Below are 12,146 nucleotides of genomic sequence, written 5' to 3' on the forward strand. Positions count from 1 at the left end.
ACCAATTTATTGGAGCATGAGCTTTCATGAGCTACAGCTCACTTCATCGGATGCATGTAGCTCACGAAAGCTCATGCTCAAATAAATTGGTTAGTCTCTAAGGTGTCACAAGTACTCCTTTTCTTTTTATCATAATGTCATCCAGCTCTTCCCTTGTCAGGAAATTTTGCCAAAGGCTGAAGTTAGTTTTGTTTCCTTATCCAGAAGCAATTGATTTTATTAAGGTTAACTTTCTCTACAAAACAGTTACCGAAAAAGTTGAAATACATAATGCCTAATTTGGAGACGCTGGGCCAATTAAATTTGGTTCTTTTAAAAAAACAAAAAAAACCCCACAAATTATTTGATAAGCAACTGGCCAACTATACAAATTCCCTTCCTCTTCCATTCTTTAAAACACCAGCTCCTAGTGTAGGTCACAGTCTGGTTTATTTACAATGGGTAGGGATCACTGGTCAGGGAAAAGGATTCTCTCTTGTTCTGTCCCTAAGGCAGAGAAGAGCTTTTGCCAGAGGGTGGGTACCCATTTCTGGAAGGCATCTTGCAGTAAAAACTGCTGTACTCGCGTTATCACTTTCTTGCGCAGTGAAGATTCAGGGCTTGTCTCCCCGTTGCTAAAGTCGATGTAACTCTGTCACTTGGGGTGTGAAAAAACCCACCCCTCCTGAGCGACGTAAGTTACGTCGACTTAGAGCGGTGTCTGCATTGCGCCCTGGGTGGGAGACGCTCTCCCGCCAACGTCGCTTGCGCCTCCGGTGGTGGTGGCGTCGTTACGTCGACGGGAGAGCGCTCTTCTCTTCCCTCAACGTTGCGCGTCTCCACCAGATGCGCTACATCAGCGCAATGGCCTCCATGCCGCAGCACCACGGTAGTGCGTCTGGTGAGGACAAGCCCCCATGTTCGAGAGCACCCCATTGCTTTGAATTGGTTGGCTTGATAGGCCTGTGTAATGTCTGGAACAGCTAGTCCATGCTGCTTCATTGGTCTGTTTCAAGTAGCCACACTCGCTCCGTCTTTGTATTCCCTCTACATTCCAACAGTCTCTGTATCCCTGCTAGAGTTTTATTTGGGCTGATTTATAGGAAGATTCTGAAACAAGATAGAGAGACATCCTAGGCAAAGCATTCATTCTGGCCCCAATTTACCTAAGTACTTAAGCACAGGTGGAGTCCTTGTGGCACCTTAGAGACTAAGCAATTTATTTAGGCATAAGCTTTCGTGGGCTAGAACCCACTTCATCAGATGCACATGTGTAACTTAATTGTATTGCAATATTTAGATTAACAATCCTTCAAAGGGCGTTCTGGCCAATGCAGAGCGTAAAGGAGAGAGCAGCTCAACTGTGTGGACTCTCACAGGCTACTATATCAAGGGGGAATCCGTTTAAGGAAATAGGGGCTAGAGGAAAACAAGGACCTGTTGAGTAACATTGAGAGATCAACCAAGAGTAGGCGCACTAGATGATGCAATCAGGCAGATGAGCCTTGATTTATAAACTTGATAAGGAAGAATTTCTTACACACATCCTTCCCTTACCCAATCCCACTGGTCAAATGCAGTAAGGTTCAGGCCAAACCTCTCTATACCACAGACAGAGTTGGGTCAAATTTTTCAGAAAGTAGCCACTCCCTTTAATGCCTTCATTTTTGGGGTGCTCACCTTGAGATCCTCAAGGGCTTTTTCCCATAGGTGCTGCCATTGACTTCAGCTGTAATGGTGGGAGCTCGACGCTTTTGAAACTCAGGGATCTAAAGCCAGTGGTGGACTTTTGTAGAACTCAGCTCCAAACTTTCACTGCGTTGACTAAGGCTGCTCTGGAACACAAGTGATTTAACTGCCAACCTGGGGCTGGCAGAGCAGTTGCCTGGGACTGCAAGCTGGGTGGGACAGGATTTCAGATGAGAGGAAGGGCTAGGTAAAACTGTCAGAACAATGGAGGGGGGGGGGAAATGGGAAGTGTCCAGAGATAAACGAATCTCTCTCCAGCACAGAATGTGTGTGCTGGCTTCTAGCAAGGAATACACCTGAGGTTATAAAGAGGCGTGTGTGTAATAATAAAATTTAAAAAGTACATGAAAGAAATGGAGACATCAGATTCCAGGAACAGGTGAGAACTGGTAAACAGAGTGATTAAAAATAAAATGGGAACCAAAAAAAATCTACATAAGAAACCATGCAAATGTGTAGTGAACAGGAGATCAGAAAGGAGATATTTAAGGAGATGACTGAGAAGGGGCATTTTAAACACAAAAGGCACATTGAGGAAACATTTAATTTTTAGCAATCAATCTTTACAAAGAAGAGCAGGGAAGAGATGTCACAACTCCGGGCACAGGCTATTTCCCAGAAGAGGGAGAAGAAAGACCCAAGTAAATAGCCACACGAGAACCGGAAATGAGAACGTCTGCAGGCCCCAATAGCGTCTGCCCCAGGATTGCGAAGTAAGAGACAAAGAAATAGAGTGCCTTCAGCCAGTACATTCAGAAACTCTTTGGAAACCAAGGAGATCCTGATGAGAGGACAGTGAAACGCACACTCCTGGATTCTAGAGAAGATGCAGGCACCTTCCAGACATGTAAGTGTAGCTTCAGCTGTAGGGAATACGATACAAGAAACAGTCTCTAAGGTGCCACAAGTACTCTAACAAATTTATTTGAGCAGAAGCTTTTGTGAGCTACAGCTCACTTCATCGGATGCATGCCACTCTAAGGTGCCACAAGTCCTCCTTTTCTTTTTGCGGATACAGACTAACACGGCTGCTCCTCTGATACAAGAAATGTTACCCAGAGTGGAATGGGGAAGTCTCTCGATAAGTAAGTGGCTGATGACCAGGAAGACTGGGGAAGCATGTGAATGTTTAAAGTTTTTGGTGTAGCACCATAAAAGATCCATCCAAGGATCCACATGTGTGGCATAGTGAAAGAACTACTGTATCTGAACTGATGGAAGAGCAGCCTGGGAGCTGCGCTGCCACAAAGGTTAGTATTGGAGCAAATTTCCTCCCTGTGCTGTACCAGTGATCGGGAGAAGGAGGGTCAGCTGAAGGCAGGGGGAGGGGTGAAGAGGAGGGGGTTACCAGCGAGTGGTGGGGATGGGGGTGCAACATGCCTGCAGCAACAAGGCAGGAAGACGATTTTTTGCAGCAGCATTCTGAATGGGTGCAAAGGGGAGCTCGACCCCTGTGTCCAGGCCAGAGGAGAAGGTTGGCATAGTTGAGATGCAAGCTGATGAGGGCCTAGACCAGAGTTTCATTTGTGTGGATCGCAAGGAAAGGCCAGGTCTTGGAGAGAGCAGCATGGCTCAGGCACAGCCTGGATGTGTGGGCTGGAGAGACCAGGAATCGGTGAAGCTGAGATTCAAGCCCTGAATAGAAGGGGGTTGGGGAAAGGTGCCGGGGGGAGAAGAACATAAAGAGCTCAGTTTGGGGCTTTCTAAGTAGAGATCCCTTTTAGGACTCATTAGTTTCCTTTTTAAACAGGCTGACCTCACTGGCTAGAGCTCGGCTTAATCCATGGAAGCGCTGGGCAAGACACAGTGCGATGCAGAATCCCAGCTGACACTCCCCTGTTCTGACCAGCATTCGTGCAGTTCAGAGCTGAGCTCCCACCTGGCTCTGTCAGTGGTCCTCTCGGAGCCTGGCCTGAAATCTCGACTGCTTCAGTTGGGGGCCATTTCTGAGTAGGCCTGTTTTAGCAGCTTTGTGCTGTGACTGGAGCACCAACCACATTCGTACGTGGTGCTAAGGAAGGTTTGGAGTCCAATCTCTGCAGCTGAAAGGCTGCTGTACTGACCCAGCACTTTGCCACCACATAAGATGAATGGTCAGTCTGCTGAAAAGAGCCATTCCCAGGCTTCCGTCTGGGGCACAATCGAGAAGGTTGCACAAAAAGGAAACTAAAAGTGAGGAAGAGAAACCACGACGTTTGTCTGATTCTCCATTTCTCCCTCTGAAGTGTGCATAGAAAACCTCTCTGCAGGTTGCTTCCCTTGTCCGAGTGGCTAACACTGGAGTTGTCTTGCTCTGCTCCCTCACCTGTCACCTTGCGGGTGGGGGCTTAGATGGGTGTCATAGAAAAGTCCAAAGGACTGATTTATGCATACACAAGCAAGGGTTTTGAGTCAGTTCTGCACGTCTTGCGGAGCCATGTCCTGACAGCGTCAGGAGGTAGGAATCCCAAATTGTTCTGTGCTGAAGGGTTTTGTTAGTCATTTGTCCTGTTATCAGAAGCACGAGTGCGTATGTCATTCGCTCTCCTCCTCCTGTCTTTGGGCTGTCTCCGTGCCTCTGCCTCTGAGCCCCTACAGCCACAGAGGGAAAGGATTGCTCCCATAGGACTGGAGAGAGAGAGAGAACCTGCTGGGTCCCCTGTAGTTCATACTCCCTCCTTCTTCCCCCAGCCCTGGAGAATGGTGCAGGATTGTTCCCTGCCCTCTATTCTCTAGGGCTGTCCCAGTTCTGAATGTGTCGCTTTGCATAACCCTTCCTATGCACGCTAGCACTCTCTCAGTGGCACCAGGAGCAATGGGATGCTGAATAGGGTGTAATGGCTGGAGTCAGTTTAAAGGTGCTGCTGGGAAAAGCGTGTCCATGATCATCACCAGGTTGGCAGGAATCTCTCCCTTGTGTGCATTGAAAAGGGCCTGATTCCTCCATTCGTGTTGATCCCGGCCAAGGCTGGAGACACTCGTGTAGCGAGGAAGTGGGTTGGTCCACTACACCTCGGATCAGGATTTCAATTGTACTCCAGACAATAATACCAGATTATCACAGGGAATTGGTTTTCCCCTTTCAAAATCATTTCAAATTCCTTCTTGCAAAGTCCAGGGAAGAGAACTCTGGCTCCCCACCCCTGCTGGTCTCAGGCCCTGCAAAGGGGAACCTAGTGCCTGCTTTTAGCCCCATCACTTTCATTGAGAATTATATAGACTAGCTTCTTAAGGCCAGTTATCTAGATCCATTTCCTCCCAGGAAATGCCTCGGTTTTGGACTTCTTGTCACTGCAATCCCAGTCTCTGCTCTCAACTTCTGGCAAAGGTGTCTGGAGACCCTGCCTCCCGTGGTGCATGCTAGGAGGGAGTTCTGTGATGATTGACAAATAGATTAATGGGTGGGAGGAGGGGAGCTGGATTCTGTCGCCTCTTAGCAAGATTGGCTGGAGGTATGGGTTGTGATGGTGGTTTTTACTTGATGGCCGATGTGTCTGTGGGGCATAAGGGTGTAATCTGCTGAGTGAAACATCAAGCTGAGCTAGAACCAAGGAAATGCACATGTGACAATGATGATCTGATGTTTGATATGCAGTCGTTTCCAAACTTTAAGGATCATGGCTTTGGAAACGCCACTCGGACAGGAGAAGATGGAGTATCTACAATACAGAGATCAGTCCTAAAGTAGCTGGGTGGCCTAAAAGGTGACGCCATTGTGCTGGGGACCTGTGTTCAGTCCCTGGTCTTTCTCTCCCTTGCCTGGCAAGTGTCAGTCGGTGCTGAGGGGGTCACGCACTCTCGTGGGAAGCAGGTGTCTTGCTGCCTTTGATTCCTTTGGCTGAATAGAGAGAAGGACTGGTGGCTTCCAAGTGTGTCTGGCCCTCCTTGAATGGCAGGGCAATTGGCTGATGTGGGGAGCGAGAAGGTTTCCTTGGGGGTCCACGAGTAACATGAACCATGAAGTTCAGCTGCCTAAGTGATCAGATGGGTGCGGCTTGCAGAGCTGGTGAAGAAAGCGTGGGAGTGGGGAAGGAAAGGTGGATTTCTGGCAATCTCCAGTTGACTTTCCCTATGTCTGCATCGCTCAGGTGCCCTGATGCTCTATGCTCTGGAGCAGCAGCTGAACTGGCCCAGGTGCTGTAGGGCCCAGGCCGTGCTGCGCTGGGAGCCACCAGCACTTCGATGCCCTGAGATCTGGAGCTGGTAGCATCACCGTTGTGCCAGGCCCAAGGGCTGTGACCCCATGGTAGCTGCAGTGTCCGAGCCGTCTGCTAGGGGACACTGGGGATGGTTGAAAGAGAAGTTAAGCTTTGCTCTGTCCAGCTGGAGGGATCTTGCTGATGTGACCTAGTCTGGAGTCCTATGAACAGCTAGCGCTGGGGGAGGGAGTGGGCACTGGCGGGTCAGAGAATGGCCACCCTTCACTCCCTGGGGCCTAGAGGCCGGATTTTGCCTTGTGGGTCTGCAGGAACTTCCTTCACGTTTTGGAGGCATTACTCTGGATTTACCCCAGGGCCAGTCAGAGCAGACCCTGGCCAAGAAGCCTTGGGGGACAGTAACGTACTGCATACACCACGGTTCCTGCTTTCCAGCTGCTTGCTTCTCATTCCTTCTCTCCTCGCTGTCTGCCTTCCCCCTCCCCCATCTCTCTCCTTCCTCCTTCCATCGCTCCCCATCCCCCTTTTCTCTCTTTCTCTCTCCTCTCTCCCATCCTCCCTCTCCTCTCTTTGTTTCTCTGTCTCCACTCTCTCCCTGCCCCTCCTTCTCTGTCTCTTCTTTCTTTCTTTCTCTCTGTTTTTGTCTGGCTTTCTTTTCTCTGCACTGGCCACCCTCCCCCACCCCAGGGTAAGACTTTAAATTCTTCCCAGGCAGCTACATCTGTGTAAGACGTTCCCTCCTCACCAAACACTGAACATGAGGAAAGGCTGACCTAGCTCTGGTCACATATTGCCTTTGGTAGAAGCACTCGTACAGGAGGCTTGGTGAATCCTTGCTCTGGGCTTGCTTTGTGTCCTCTAGCTCGCCAGCTCTGCATTTCATTCTTTCCTCTCTCACATCCTAGAGGAACAGGAGCTCTGGAGGGATTCTGACTGATGTGTAGAAGTGCCCAGCTGTCCTTTGGAGAGCGCAGTAGCCAGCCTTAGTCTAGAGACTGACCAGGTATGTTTGAAGCTCTGTTTAACCTTTTGCAGGGACCCTGAGCTGCAGATGTGCACATGCTAGGGTGCATCCAAAGGCTGCTCCCTCCAGATGTAGCCCCGTTGCTGTGGTGCACTGTGAGGAGAGAAGGTCCTATCTGTAAATCAGGGCACAGGCCCACGAGGCTTCCTGAGTCGGAGCAGCAGAACTTGGTAAGGGGTCAGTCATTTCCCCAAATGTTAACAAAGCTGTCTCCGCGCTGGAGTGAGGTTCAGCTCGGCCTCCCTGGTTCTAAGGAACAAGTGGGTGGGCTCACAGTGTGTGAGCTGAATGTGTTGGGAGGAAGTGGGTTTTGCACTGCTGCTGCACTCCAGAGCCGTGCTGGCCCTACGGGCGGTGCTGCTGTGCGGCTTCCTGCCCTGGGCTGGGACAGACCTTGGACCTGCCTCTGTAGCTCCCAGCCACTCTCGAGTCTGGCTCAGTTTGGCTAGAACCTCTCCCCAGCTTAAACAAAATGGTTTGGTTGTTTAAAGTCCCTCTCCTGATTTGTCCCCAGTGGGAGCCCCCCCCCCCCCATGCATCCCATTTCCTGCACCTCTCCCTCAGAAGTTTGTTTCCTTGATCTTGCCTGCCAGTGCTGGTATGGCTCCAGAATGGACCCTGTGACTCACTATTGCTTGTGGGGGACGATCACATCCTTCCTTCTGCACGGCTTTGGGATGGCACTGCACTGAGGATTTGCTTGTATTCTTGTGTCCGGGTCTAGCTTGGTGGAACAGCACCCCCTTCTGTTGGGCACTGTCTCCTTGCTTAGAAAATACCTAATACTTCGGACAGGTTGGCTACATGCTTAGAAGCACATGCCAATTCTAACAGGTGCAGCGAATGCCGGGGTGCTGTTGTGCTGTCCCACCTTGGAAGACGCCCCTCCACACACCTGCAGCAGCGTCTCCTAGTCCGCAGCTGCATGAAACTAGAGAGACTAGGGAAGAGGTAATATCTGTTATTGGACCAACTCCTGTTAGTGAGAGACACAAGCTTTCAGGCTACACAGCACTCTTCCTCAGGTCTGAGAAAGGTTCTCAATGTCCCAGCTAAATAAAAGGAGGAACAGATTGTTTAGCATAAGTAGTTAACACATTTCAAGGAGCCATTCTAGGTGAAATGGCCTGTTAACACCCCTCCAGTCATGGGGGGGAGGGGGAGAAAGCTGCAGGGTGGTAGGTGGAGACAATTAATTGGGTTATAGATTGTTATAAGCCATAAATCATGGTTCTGTTCAGTCCATGATTTTTAGTGTCTAGCAAAGTTATGAATTTAAGCTCCCTGGCTCATATTTTACCAGGTGTTGGTGCAGGTTTCCTTTGAGAGTGAGGACAGACAAGTGAAACAGTGACTGCTTTGTGAAAAGTGTTCACCCACAGGTGACAGGGTTTCTTTTGTCATTTTTTCAGTGAGAGCTCATTGAAGAGCATTGTGTTGTCTGATTTCACCCACACATTTGTTCCTGTGGCATTTAGTGCCCTAGATGGGATACACCCTGTGTTGTGATGGGCATGTGTAGGACCAGGGATCTCGAAAGGTGTGTCGTGGGTGATGCTGATCATCAGCAGTGGAGCTGTGTCTGCAGGTTTTGCATCTGTTCTGGCAGGGTCTGGTGCTGCTTTGAGTTGGTGAGTCCTGGTCTGTGGGGAGCTGGCTTCTGATGAGGAGCTTGGAGAGTTTTGGGGGAGTTGTTTGAAGGCCAGAAGAGGGGATTCAAGAAAGATTTCTTTGAGTGGGGTCCCCATTGAGTATGGGTGGTAATTCTTTGATACGCCGTGGGGTGGTAGGTGACAACTTGATGGGTCCTGGAGAGCACAGAGAAGCGTTACTTTTCCGAGTCCAAGTGCTTCCCTTCCCCCTTGGGAACCATCTCATAAGATCCTGTTCAGGAAGGCAGTGGACTCCCTACTGCAACTTGCAGCAGTGGAAGAAGTGCCCATAGAGGTCCTGGGCTCGGGGTTCTACTCTCACAGTTTCTTGGCTCAGAAGAAGAGTGGGGGGTGCCCCATCCTGCATCTTCAACACAACAAGTTTGTCAATTCGGCTTCAGGAAGGTGAAACTGGCATCTGTAATTCCTAGGCTGGATCCTCAAGACTGGATCCAAGCTCTCAACTTACAGGGTGCATACTTCCATATTGTGATGCACCCCTCAGATTTTTCGTGGGAAAGTCTCTCTGCCAATACAGAGTGCTTCTCCTCGGCCTCTCCATGACCCCGGGGTGTTTGCCAAGTGCCAGGCGGGCATGGCTGCACACATTGGAAGGCAAGGAGCTCAGGCCTTTCCAGGAAGCAAACCCCACAGAAGTGTTCCAGGACTGAGGGCCCTTCAGCTGGCATGTGTAGGCTTTCTGCCAGTTCTTCAGTGTGCCACAGGACAAGAACTCACTGCCAACACCGTGATGTGCTATAGCAACATGCACGGGGGGCTCCCGTGCCACCATTGTGTCAGGAGGCGACTCACCAAGGCTCAGGAGTAGCTCTTCACTTCCTCAATCTGCAGAACACCCTAGCAAAGCACCTTAGCCAGCACCACCAAGTCACGCTAGGATCCGTTCTCCATGACACCCCGCTGTAACCCTGCAGCACATCCCACCTGACTGAGGAGTGGCGCAGGTTCTGCTCTGTCAGGGCAGTCGGTCCTGCTCTCCATCAGACCCCTTTCTCATTCCATGGGGCCTGAGGTGCATATACACCCGCCCCGCTGTTCCCCTGGTACCGAGACTCCATGGGAAGATCAAACCAGACCCGTCCCTGGTGATTCTGGCAGCCACAGCGTGGCCCAGGCAGTTTTGGTACTTCAACCTCGTGAACCAGTCCACATGGCCTCCCGCCAGGCAGACTCTTGCAGCCTGAGGCAAAAGGCCTGGCCCTACACCCAGACCCCGTTTCCAGCTCACAGCTGGAAGGACTCCAGTAAGCTCACCTTTGCCGCGCAGTGGAAGAGGTTCTGTAGCTGAGCTGTGGAGAAATGGCTTCTCCCCTTTCTGAAGCCCCACTCACTGCTATCCTCAACTACCCGCTTGCCTCTCAGAGCGCACCAGACTCCGGTCACCCACCTCAGGTGGAAAGCTGCAGTCTCCTGCCACCTAACCATAGCCAGGAGCCTCGAGGCTTATTTGTGGCTTCCCGCACGCCAGACCCCATCTTCCTTGGGAGGGGGCTCCAAATCTGACAGTCGCTTTGGCAGCACTGCCCCACAGTCATTAGTCCAGCAGATGCCCCGCACCCCCTGCAGGAAATGGGTCCCTGCATGTGAGTCACTAGAGGTGGGATATGTGTGGACAATCACTCAAAGACCAGTTACTTGCCCTGTGGTAATGGGTTGGCTGAGATGTGTCCACTTGGGTTCCTTCTCCTGCTGCAGAGGCCTTGCCAATCTGGATCCTACTGAGGAGTAGTTGCAGCCACCTGGCCCCTTAACCTTCAGTTATGGGGTGCTGGAGGGCACCTGGGGTGCAGGCAGAGGCCCAAGGGACACTGCTACACAAGAAGATGCTGGTCTCGGAAACCTGGGGCACATGTGGGTGACACGTCTCGAAGAACCAGGCATGCCGTAGGGCAGGGGACCGGTTTCTCAAGACTCGGATGAGGAAGGTTTAGGGGAGCTGTGCAGGTGCTTGTATTCGTGCTGCTTTATATATTGGGCCAGTTGGGGGTTACAACCGCTCTGAGCAGAAGAGGGGGTTGATTGAGTGTCTGACATGTCTGTTTCCCAGCCTACCTGATGGGGTTGGCCTCCCTTGCTGGCTGGCTTTCTGTCTCTAGCTGTCTCCTCCTCTCCCTGGGATCTCCCTTGCTTTGTTTGGCATTCTCCCTCTTTAACTACTTCTCAGTCACCATCACCTGCAGCCTGAATCCCTAAGGAATGCTGCTGCGGAATGGTAACGAATCTGAATTCAAGGCCGAACACCCCCAAAGGTGTCTCACCTGTCCCACATCTTCCCCCTGCAGCAGAGTCCCTGTATTTCGCTATCCCAGGTTCCTGGGCTTGCATATGGCAGTCATGAAATTATTAGCTAGCGGCTTCCTTTGGTGTGTTCAGCTGGTAAGTGCTGTGTATGGCTGACTGCTTGAAGAAGGTTCCTGTCCCCATTCTGATGATGAAGTGTATGTAAGCAAAGCAAGGGTGCTGGATAACTAGTGCCATTTGCTGTCAAACTTCCATAAAACTCTTTCTTTGCTGTCTCTGGTGACATTCATCTGCAGCTTACTTTCCTTGGTCCAAATTTACCGGCCTCACAGCTGCTCCAGAGACTAGCAGAGCACGTACGTCTCCGATGGCATGACCTTGGGTCCTGGGTTCATGAAAGCTCTCTGAGGAGCTTCAGTCCTCGGTGGGTTCTGATCATACATGCACAGGCCCTGGACCCGACGCAGGGAGGAGAGGTGCTTCGTGTTCGACTCAGAAGCTAGTTTAGAGAGAGCTCTGGGACCATGGCCCTCTAAGCACACAGGCGGTCCCCTGGATAGTCAAAATGTACTTTTTAGACAGTCTGTTGAACCTTCTGTATTAGTTTGAAGGCAGCTGAATTCCTGAGTGGTGGTTTTTAGTTAAACGTTGGGAAGAAAAGAGGAACAAATACGTCGGGGGGGCAATGAAAGAAGATGGAAGCACTTGAAGCTAAAAAGCGTAAATCCCATCCTGAGTGGGTTGGTCCAGTTGTGAGCCTCTCTCCTGCTCCGAACACTTCCTCCTCCTCCCTGGCTGTGGAGCTGGGTTCCATGCTTCTCTCTAGTGGTCACGGAACAGCACAAGCAACGGCAGTGTCCAGCAGGAAAAGAGATGCACCCTGCTTCTGCTCCTAGGCTGCAGTGGGAACAGGATCGGGCCCTAAGTAGTGTCCCATTCGGGGCTGTGGCCTCTAGCAAGGTGAACTTGAGACTGGGCTGTATCTCTGGCAGACTTGGGACTGTACTTGTAGAATGCTGCTGTGTTCCCTGGGGCTCTTTGGAAAGAGACTCCTCTCGTGTGACTTCTGCATAGCACCACACCCAGAATCCCGTAGTTTCTGCACTGAGCCCATCGCTCCTGGCTGAGCGAGAGCACTGCTTTAGAAAGGCATCAGTCTGGATTTAAAGCCTTTGAGCTGGAGAATCCACCAGGTCCTTAGGGAAGTGGCTCCAGTGGCTAATTCCTCTCACTGCTTAAAAAGCAGCACCTTATTTCTAGTCTGAGTTTGTCCAGTTTCAGCTCCCAGCCATGGGATTTTGTTCTGCCTTTTCCTGCTTGATTAAAGAGCCCTCTGCTATCAGA

General features: G+C 50.9%; 1 protein-coding gene across 3 annotated transcripts in view; it reads left to right on the forward strand.

The window, feature by feature from the left end:
- The window catches only part of ZNF710 (zinc finger protein 710), a 50,996-nt gene that overhangs the window by 28,872 nt on the left and 9,978 nt on the right, over positions 1–12,146 (forward strand). Inside the window, exons 2-3 of one of the 3 annotated variants that reach the window (XM_073304576.1) lie at positions 2,747–2,978; positions 6,770–6,867. The exons of 1 other annotated variant lie outside the window; for it this stretch is intronic. The gene's annotated coding sequence lies outside the window, so the exon portion shown is untranslated. The remainder of the gene's footprint in view (positions 1–2,746; positions 2,979–6,769; positions 6,868–12,146) is intronic. One more of the 3 variants, XM_073304575.1, reaches the window with a different exon arrangement.

Source organism: Lepidochelys kempii, chromosome 10 (assembly GCF_965140265.1).
Source record: "Lepidochelys kempii isolate rLepKem1 chromosome 10, rLepKem1.hap2, whole genome shotgun sequence".
NCBI lineage: Eukaryota > Metazoa > Chordata > Testudines > Cheloniidae > Lepidochelys > Lepidochelys kempii.